Raw genomic sequence first — 9,492 nt, 5'->3', positions numbered from 1 at the left:
GCCTAATCAACAGTGAATTACCTACAAAATCTGAAGAAGATCATTGTGGTCTCTCACAGAGCTTGGACCAACTCTTCTATTAATCAGAGTGAGATGCTGAGACTCAGGGAAAGACTGAAAAGTACATTATTGTTTGGCACTGTGTACACTCCTTAAGACTATTATTTCCAGGTGCAATGTAATACTGCAGGTTACTCATTGCCACAAGTGAAGTTAGAATTCATCATGTACATATAGGATGACTAGACTTCATTCATCTCTCTTTTAGAGAGCAAAAAGTATATTTAGGTTGTTTTACATGCAAGCAATATTATTATGCCAAGTAATATTTCTTGTGTAAGGAAAAATGATTTTTTTAAATGGAATCTGTATTTAAACTGAAAGTACAGATCAGTAAATTTGCACTTCAAGCCTCCCATGTGCTTTGAGACTTAGCATGATTGCCAAACCCTGCCATTATGGCTAGTTAAAACCAACTAAAACAATATCTGAACCCAAGAGATTCTAACTGCTAGAAAGTGTTATTCATTGTGGTTTCCACATCACCTCTGTGGAAAATGTGGGAGACCATTGTTACTGCATAACTGTTGCTTTTTTAATAGTATATTCTGGGTAGCAAAAACATATTAACTTAGGAGTAAGCTGTCCTGAATTCATCAAGCTTGTTCTTAGGAAAGAGTCCAAAGGATGCAACAATGAATCCTATATGCACCCACTCAAAAATAAACTCCATTAAGTTCAATGGACAGTGCATAATACATGAATTCAGTTTCTTGAATTTTCTGTTAAGAATTGAATTACAGTAATCCTCTGCTAGGATTATGGTAAATCAGTTGCCCTGACTTGGTGTCCGCAGATGTCTCGGGACTGCAACTGGCCAACATGGAGAAGGTTATCTTAAGTATTGACCTAGAATAAAGGAATAATATAGAATTCTTTATTGGCCAGGTGTGATTGGACACACAAGGAATTTGTCTCTGGTGCACAAACTCTCAGTGTACATACAAGCAACAAATGATAAATCATGATCATAATCATAAATACAATCATCATAAGATACTGGGTGGAGTATAAGAGCTTTGGTGGAGCAGTGGGCTAATGCCTCCTTAAGTAACACCAGCTGCCTGCAATTAGTGCAGGTTCGCATCCCACCAGGCTCAAGGCTGACTCAGCCTTCCATCCTTCCGAGGTAGGTAAAATGAAGACCCAGATTGTTGGGGGCAATTAAGCTGACTTTGTAATAATGCCGCTTGGTGTGTGTGTGAAAGCCCTAATAAGCAGGCATATACATAGAATGAAGGCTACTGCTAAGCTTGTAAGCCGCCCTGAGTCTTCGGAGAAGGGCGGGATATAAATGGAATTAAAATAAATAAATAAATAAATAAATAAATAAATAAATAAATAAATAAATAAATAAATACATACATACATACATACATACATACATACATACATACATACAACAGTCAGTGATATAAGTTCTTGTCTAGCAGGACAGCAACCCAACATTGCTTACCTAATAAAACAAAGTTTTGATTCTTCATTGTGTTTATGTTTTACCATATCCATCCACCTCCTAGCACGCACTAAAAAGAAGAGGAAAGTATCCTTTGGAATATAATCAGGGAATACTTTATTAAGTTAAAAACATGAAGATTAGAGTGCTGCACATGATGTTTGTAAATTGCAGTATATATCCGGCCTACAGGGCTACCCAGTTTTATCAGATGCTTAAAACGTGACTGACTGGGGAATTCTGGGAGTTGAAGTCCACATGTCTTAAAAGGTGAGAAACAATAAGCTAAAATGCAGTGATGAAGGAAAAGTCTTCATCAGCAGTTAACTAGTTTTTGGCTTGCTGTGTCCCTGAAACCTCATCCAGCACATGGTAATCAGAAATAGGTAAGCAATTTCATGGGAATTCCAGAGCAGTAGGGAAATGGAAGTTTGCTAATTATGCTTTCACTCAGTTCCTCTGCCTTTTACAGCACAATAGCAAGCAGAAATCCAACAACTGCCATTTCCTCCTCCCTCTCCAAAGGTGTAACAATATACCTGTGGAATAATTTCAGAGTGATATGCAGCTGTAACAAAGAAATGGGCAGGCATAATGTAAATTGGGATCTGCTGGTAGATCTTTTTGAGAAATTTCTAGTCCATTAGCAAGGATTTCTGATGTTGAGCTACATACCAATAGCAGAATTCCTCCACCTTCCCAACTTCAGTCAGAAAAGAAGAAAGATAAAATCTAAGGGCTTAGGACCTTTTTCTGTGACTCAGTTTTGTTACTAAAATAAACATGTTTCCAAGCCAAGCATTTGCTCTACAGGCCAGTGGGGTTCAAACATCGTTTGTGATTTGTAAATATGGATTAAGTAGTTGTCGTTCATACACTAGTTAAAGTTAACAAGTCACAGTTTTACAGGGCTTGAGTCAGGGCCAAACTTCTTCCTTAACTCTAAGCATATATATCCTTTGTTGAGGATCTTAAAGAGTTTTAGTTAACAATCCTCAAAGCCACATTATTCATTGATTAAGCCACAGGGCTGAGTCCTCACCAACTGCTAGAGAGAAATTAGCAAATCACATTTTGGCTTGATGGATCCAGAAAACCCAGCTGCCCAAGGAATCCCAGAAGTCTGCTCAGAAGCCTCTTTAAGAAAGCCTGAGGCTGATCCTAGGATTATTCTCTTGGAGAACTTTAGCATGGAATGAGACTTCTTCCTTTGAAGATGACATTCTCCTCACTGATTTGTTTATCAAGGACCCCTGGGGGGACAATAGGTTGTGCCCAAGACTGCTGACTCATCAGCCTGTAGTGAATGGAGAGAGGATTCTTTTGTCTTTTTGAACTGATATATTGGGTATGTAAGGAAACCAGGTCTTCTCTTTAAAGTCCTCATTGGATTAAGTTGGATTTTTACCTTGTTTCAGAGCTGTTGTGCTATTTGGCTCAGTTTAAAAATCCAACACATTTATCATAATGCACCATAATGGTAACCCTGGGTCCTGGTGGAGGCTCAACTGCTATCTAGAGTAAAAACTGAACACAGCTGATGGCCAGAGAAAGAGGTACATCCAAGGATTCTTCCCTTTCAGAAATTTACAGGAACATACCTGGATTTACCTCGGAGTCCAGTTGCAATTTGCTGACCATGAATGGATAGAGACTGCAGCAATATCAGAATGTCTGAAAATCAAGGCAAGTGACAATATTTTCAAACTTTTTCTTTTGAAACTTTGAAATTTACATTGGCACAGCTGATGGGAACATGAAGGGTTAATTATAGACAAATGCAGCAATTGGATTCTGTTTCTAAACCTAAAAGGGGTATGTGTGGAGTAAAGATTTTTGATCTGAAGTTATTTGTAAAAATGTTTTATCTTTCCTAAACTACCATAGGTATGAAAGTGCAGAACTTTGCAATCTGATGTTTTGTGTGTATTCTGTTTGTGTAATTATATTTAAGTTTCAATATTATAAGTAAATCATTTGATATCTGGTTGAATACAAGTTTGAAATTTCAGAAATTCAAAAAATCAACTTAAAATCACCTATAGCTCTGTCAGATTTTAAGCACATAATATTGAAATAATATGATCAAGGAGAAAATCTATATAGTTACTAAGAGTGGAGTCCTTCTCTGAAACAGATGGTCAGTTGAAAAATGTGAAAAATAACTAAAATGAAGATACATAATTGGTCACTGCAAATGAAGAAATAATAGAAATACTGCAGAGTTTTGTGTGGATGAATTGGCTTTGGCCTGAGTTCAGTTCAGAGCTTCCAAAATTTGAATAGATAATTTGCTAAAGGAAGTTGTAGCAGCTGAAGTAAGCTGTAAATGTACTTAAAACCTCTTATGCAAAGTTTAACAAAAGAGGTAATCTTCAAATCCTCTGTCCTGAAGCAGGTGATGGGATTAACACACAATACTGAATTGGAAGTTAATTGAATTTAAGTAAATCTGTAGGGCAACATATTGAAACATTTTTAAATTACCATTGGGGGAAAAGACATAGTGTTTGGATGACTCTTATGGAAATTCATGTTGGAATTCTCAGGTTGTGTAAGCACAAGTTCCAAATTATGTCATTTGTAACACCTTGCAGCTGCAGCTGCCAAAAAAGCCAACACAGTGCTAGGCTGCATTAACAGAGGGATAGAATCAAGATCAAGTGAAGTACTAATACCACTTTACAATGCTTTGGTAAGGCCACAACCTGGAATACTGCATCCAGTTTTGGTCACCACAATGTAAAAAAGATGTTGAGACTCTAGGAAGGGTACAGAGAAGAGCAACAAAGATGATTGGGGGACTGGAGGCTAAAACATATAGGGAACGGATGCTGGAAATGGGTATGTGTAGTTTAACGAAGAGAAGAGTGAGGGGTGACATGATAGCAGTGTTCCAATATCTCAGGGGCTGCCACAAAGAAGAGGGAGTCAAGCTATTCTCCAAAGCACCTGAAAGCAGGACAAGAAGCAATGGATGGAAATTAGTCAAGGAGAGAAGCAACCTAGAACTAAGGAGAAACTTCCTGACAGTTAGCACAATTAACCAGTGGAACAACCTGCCTCCAGAGGTGGTGAATGCTCCAACACTGGAAGTTTTTAAGAGGAGACTGGAGAGCCATTTGCCTGAAATGGTATAGGGTTTCCTGCCTGAGCAGGGGGTTGGACTAGATGACCTCCAAGGTCCCTTCCAACATCATCATCATCATCATCATCATCATCATCATTATTATTATTATTATTATTATTATTATTATTATTATTATTATTATTATTATTATTATTCCTTGCTCATTTTATTATCTTAACCCCATAGCAGCCACAATTTTGAGCCTTACAGCTGTGGGACTGAAGCTCCTAAAATTCCCACTTAGCCATGGACATCTACACTTGGGTAGAACTGAGATTTAGTTTTTTTTGAATTTCACTAACACTAAGGGATATCCAGGGTCTGAGTAGCTTTCTTGTTTTAACAAAGATGTGACTCAATATCATTCAGTCTTCTCTAGCCTACCATTCAGATTTGTTAGTTTACATTTTCCAGAATCCTTACCAAAAGTTTAGAGTCTCTAGACTGAGAGTGCTATCTAAGGATCTTGAGAATGCTCTGGTTGTTAATCTCTGAAGGTATCATGAAAAACCATAAAGAGCTATTTGCATGGTCTAGGTACAGCAGCTACCACTAATATTTAACATTACTGAAATCATAGTTGTTTCTTATTTGCCCTTGTATTAGCTAGTGTTAATTAGAAAGACAATCAAGTAAAGTTGCCCATCATCATTAACCACAAAGAAACCATCAGCTGTATTTGAGGAAGTAAGTGGGAGGAGGTAAAGAAGAAATCCTTATAGACCCTAGATCAGTGTTTCTCAATCTTGACAATTTTAAGATGAGTGGAATTGAAGTCCACTCATCTTAAAGTTGCCAAGGTTGAGAAACACTGATCTAGAGTCTTCAAGTGTGTCATTGAATGGTATTTTTAAAGTGGTAGAAAGAGCGATTATGAAATATACCAGGGACATATTAACTGAGTTTACTTTAACTCAAATTGAAATTTGTTTTTGACTTCACCCATTGTGTTATGTCTGCACCATTTGTTTGAAGTGTAAATGTTGACAGGCATCTGAGTTCCAGGAGCAGCCCTGAGCAGAGAAAGGTTGATTAAATATCAATTTCCTTCACTTTCTGCTGTCACTTGTTTCTAATATTTTTGTTTGTAGCTGCTAATGTAATCTTTCTTATTTTTCTCTATTAACTTCCTTTGAAAATGTGTTGGTGTCCTACTGTATATGTAGAATAAGGAATTATTGTAAAATTTGAATTCCTTTTGTCTCAGTCCTTTAATTCCCCCCTTTTAACACTTCCACTTACATCTATAGCTCAGAGTCACTTATTAACTGGTTACCCTGCTATCTCTGTCACCCAATACTCTGTTAGTTACAAGAGGTCAGAAAGCAAACAGGAGATTTTTAGAGGCTGACTTATCTACCAACTTGATTGGAGACAAAAAGCAAATGAGCAAACATGGCAATGGTGGTGAAACCAGATCAATACTCCCATAAGTCTGTTCTCTAACTAGCAGCTAGGGCGGGACTTATAAAAAGCTCATTTTTTCTATTTCCAGATATTTCATTTGAATTATCAAAATTCACATTAAGGAAGATATATTGAGGACATGTTATCCATTCTGCTACCTTCTAAATTAAAGAACTTAAGTTAGAGGAATTAGTAGCAACACAAACACAGTAAGAAGTTCCATAGTCAGATGCTTTTAGATAGTCACCCCTTCGGAACTTAAATTCTAACATCAGAATTATGACTCTCCTCCCCACACAAATGAAATGTTTTCCTCCTTTTTTGAATCAAAATAGGAGAATAAACTTTTTATGATATAGATTAGCTGCTCTTTCTTTTTTAGTGTCTGGAGATTAAGAGATGATAAACTAATTGGGCTAAGAAGCCTTAGAGTGAATTGTCCAAACTTATTGATGAGCAGCAGTAGAATTTACTGGAACAGTGTCTTAAAGAATACAAAAATGTGCAAAAAGGAAAGGAGATTTCATTTCTTCTGGCTTTCCTGGGCTCAAGCTGCAGCTTTATACTCCACTCTCCTTTGCCTAATAACTTTCAGATATAAAAGGTATCAGATTGAAGAAAGTCGCTACACACATTTATGCAGAAGGAAGTCCCATTAATATGAATAAAATTTCTGAAGAGACATGAAAAAGCACTGTAGAATACATTGCAGGTAAATAATGTAGTCAAGATACCTAAATAAGAGTTTTGTGTGTGGTATCAATGCATGTCTCTATGGGTAAATAATTATAACATTTCCTAGGGAAACCTATTTATTCTGGCTTATAATGGTGGGAGTTATTATTCTAAATTGGGTATAGTTAACACCTCCCATGTTAGGTGGAAAAAGAACTAAATAGTGAAAAAATCAGTTCTTATTAGGCAGTTTTTCTAGTTTATAGATATTCCAAACAATGCCCACCTCCTCATTTTCAGCACAGTTCATTAGGAAAAGCATCATTTTCCTCCTTTTCCCATATGTGGGAAGTCAGATATCCCTTTGTGATATTTCTCTTAACATAAAAGGGCAATGCATATTTGTATAAAAATTCATTTTTAATGTTGGCATCCTCTCCAACACTTGGAAGTTTAAGATCAATACTCCGGAGGGAAAAGTTGCAGCTTTGCAAAGCGTTTCTATTGTATAGCCCAACAAATTTTCTTTTGTAGATCTGTAGGCATTCTTCTCTGTTTTGGAAAGTTCCTGGAGTTGGATAGTTAGCAACTGAATAAGGGTGTTAGGCTGTTGAATGTGTTATAATTAGCTTTAATAATCTCGCAGTAAGTATGGTGTGTGTGTGTGTGTTTGTGCGCGCGCGTGCGCACGCGCACACATGTGTGTGTGTGTGTGTTGCTGTCATGAAATCTGAGATGTCCTGAGGACTATACATATAGTAGCAAGTTGCCCTTGAAACAAATCCATCTTGGGTGGAAGGTCCACCTCATTGAGAATTTTCTCTCCTCTTCAGTTTGCAAGGCTACTATTTGTCAGCTCTCCCAACTAGCTGCCTTGCAAGTCTTAAAATTTGCAACTAGCATTGAGGGGACCAAAAGCAGAGTTAGGATACTTCTACATTTTCTTGGTGCCATTCTAGAATATTGTTACACTGCTGATTTAAGGCATGTATTAAATAGTTTTATTTAATGCTGGTTTTGCCACAGCAGACATACACCATTCCTCTTAGTGTTTTTTCTTCATCTATTTTTCTGGAGAGCTTATGAATAAACAAAAATATTATTATACATTTTCATTGGAGAATAATGTCTCTCTTAAGATAATGCTAGTTAAAAAAATCATGACTTGGTTATCTGTCAAGACATGTACCTTGCATAGTTTTGGCTTAATGTGTTCTGTAAACTAAGCCACTATGATTTGTAAGCTATAGTTTATGGTAAAACACCTACAGACTGAAGCATTAGCCCAGTCTAAATCTTGGGGATATTATACCCATTTCATATTGATTTTCCATAGCTGCTTTAAATGTTCAATGATTGACCATCTAGCTTAATAATGATGGTTATAAACTCTTCAGGTAGTCCTCAATTTATGACCACAATTCAGCTCAAAATGTATGTTGCTAAACAAGACAGTTAAGTGGGTTTTGTCCCATTTTACAACTTTTCTTGCCACAGTTCTTACATTAGTAACATGGTTGTTAAGTGAATCTGCCTTCCCCATTTACTTTGCTTGTCAGAAGGTCACAAAAGATAATCACATGACCTTGGGATCCTGCAACCGTTATAAATAGAACCAGCTGTCAAGCCTCTGAAGTTTGATCACGTGACCATGGGTATACTGCAACGGTTGTAAGTGTGAAAAATGGTCATAAGTCATTTTTTAGTGCCATTGTAATTTTGAATGGTCATTAAACAAACTGTTATAAGTGGAGGACTATCCATATAGCATCTATATAGCATTTTGGGTTGGGTCTCCCAAAATACAACTGGATTTTCTTGGTTGTTTTTCTTTGGAGACATTTTGCTTCTCATCCAAGAAGCTTCTTCAGCCAGATGAGAAGCTTCTTGGGTGAGAAGTGAAAGATTTTCAAAGAACCCCCCGCACCCCAAGAAAGTCCAATTGCAAAGTGTCCTTTGAAGGAAGCACTTTGGAAACAACCATCTCCATAGATAATTGGGCTGGGTCTGTTTTCTCAACTTCCCTTTTGATTGTAATTTCCAATTTTGTGATCTTGGGATGGGTACCTGAATTCATCTCTAGGGATCCAAGTGTTTAATTCCAGATAACAATCCCCATCAGTTTGCCATTTGAATAAGGTAATGTCTAGATATAGATGGGCAGATTTCATATTTATTTTTGTTTTAAGTCTTTCAGCATGAACCAGGTTCAGATTATCTACCCTCACAGTAAAAAAAGGAGTCCCTGTGGATTTTATCTGCTTAGTCCTTGCTGACTATAAGGGCCTGTGCTCATCTGTGTTTCAAGGCCATTGAGCCAGCAAGACATCACAGAATGCTGTTACCTTCCCACCGAAGTGATGTTTATTTATCTACTCACATTTGTATGCTTTCAAACTGCTAGGCTGGCAGAGGTTGGGACAAGGATGGGATCTCACCACATCGCATGGCACTTGAGTCTCAAACCTGGGCTGCTGGCTTTCCAGCTGAGAAGCCCAGCATCTTATCCGCTCTGCCATCATGCCACCATCCTCACAGTTCAAGCCACTTCGTATTCACCTTTATTGGTAATGAATCCATCGGGTGACCTGACTTTATTCTGCAAGACTTTGCAGTGTTAATATGTTTATAGTCTCTGCAGTTCAGCTCTAGATGCTCAAAGAAAGCTAAAGACTGCATGTAAAAATAGTCCTGCCATAAATCTACTAATTTAATACATTACAAATATAACAGATTGTTCAATACCAAAGGGAACAATAGCTAA

The sequence above is a fragment of the Vipera ursinii genome, assembly GCF_947247035.1.
Source record: "Vipera ursinii genome assembly, chromosome: 3".
Lineage (NCBI taxonomy): Eukaryota > Metazoa > Chordata > Lepidosauria > Squamata > Viperidae > Vipera > Vipera ursinii.
Note: the sequence above shows the minus strand (reverse complement) of the source record.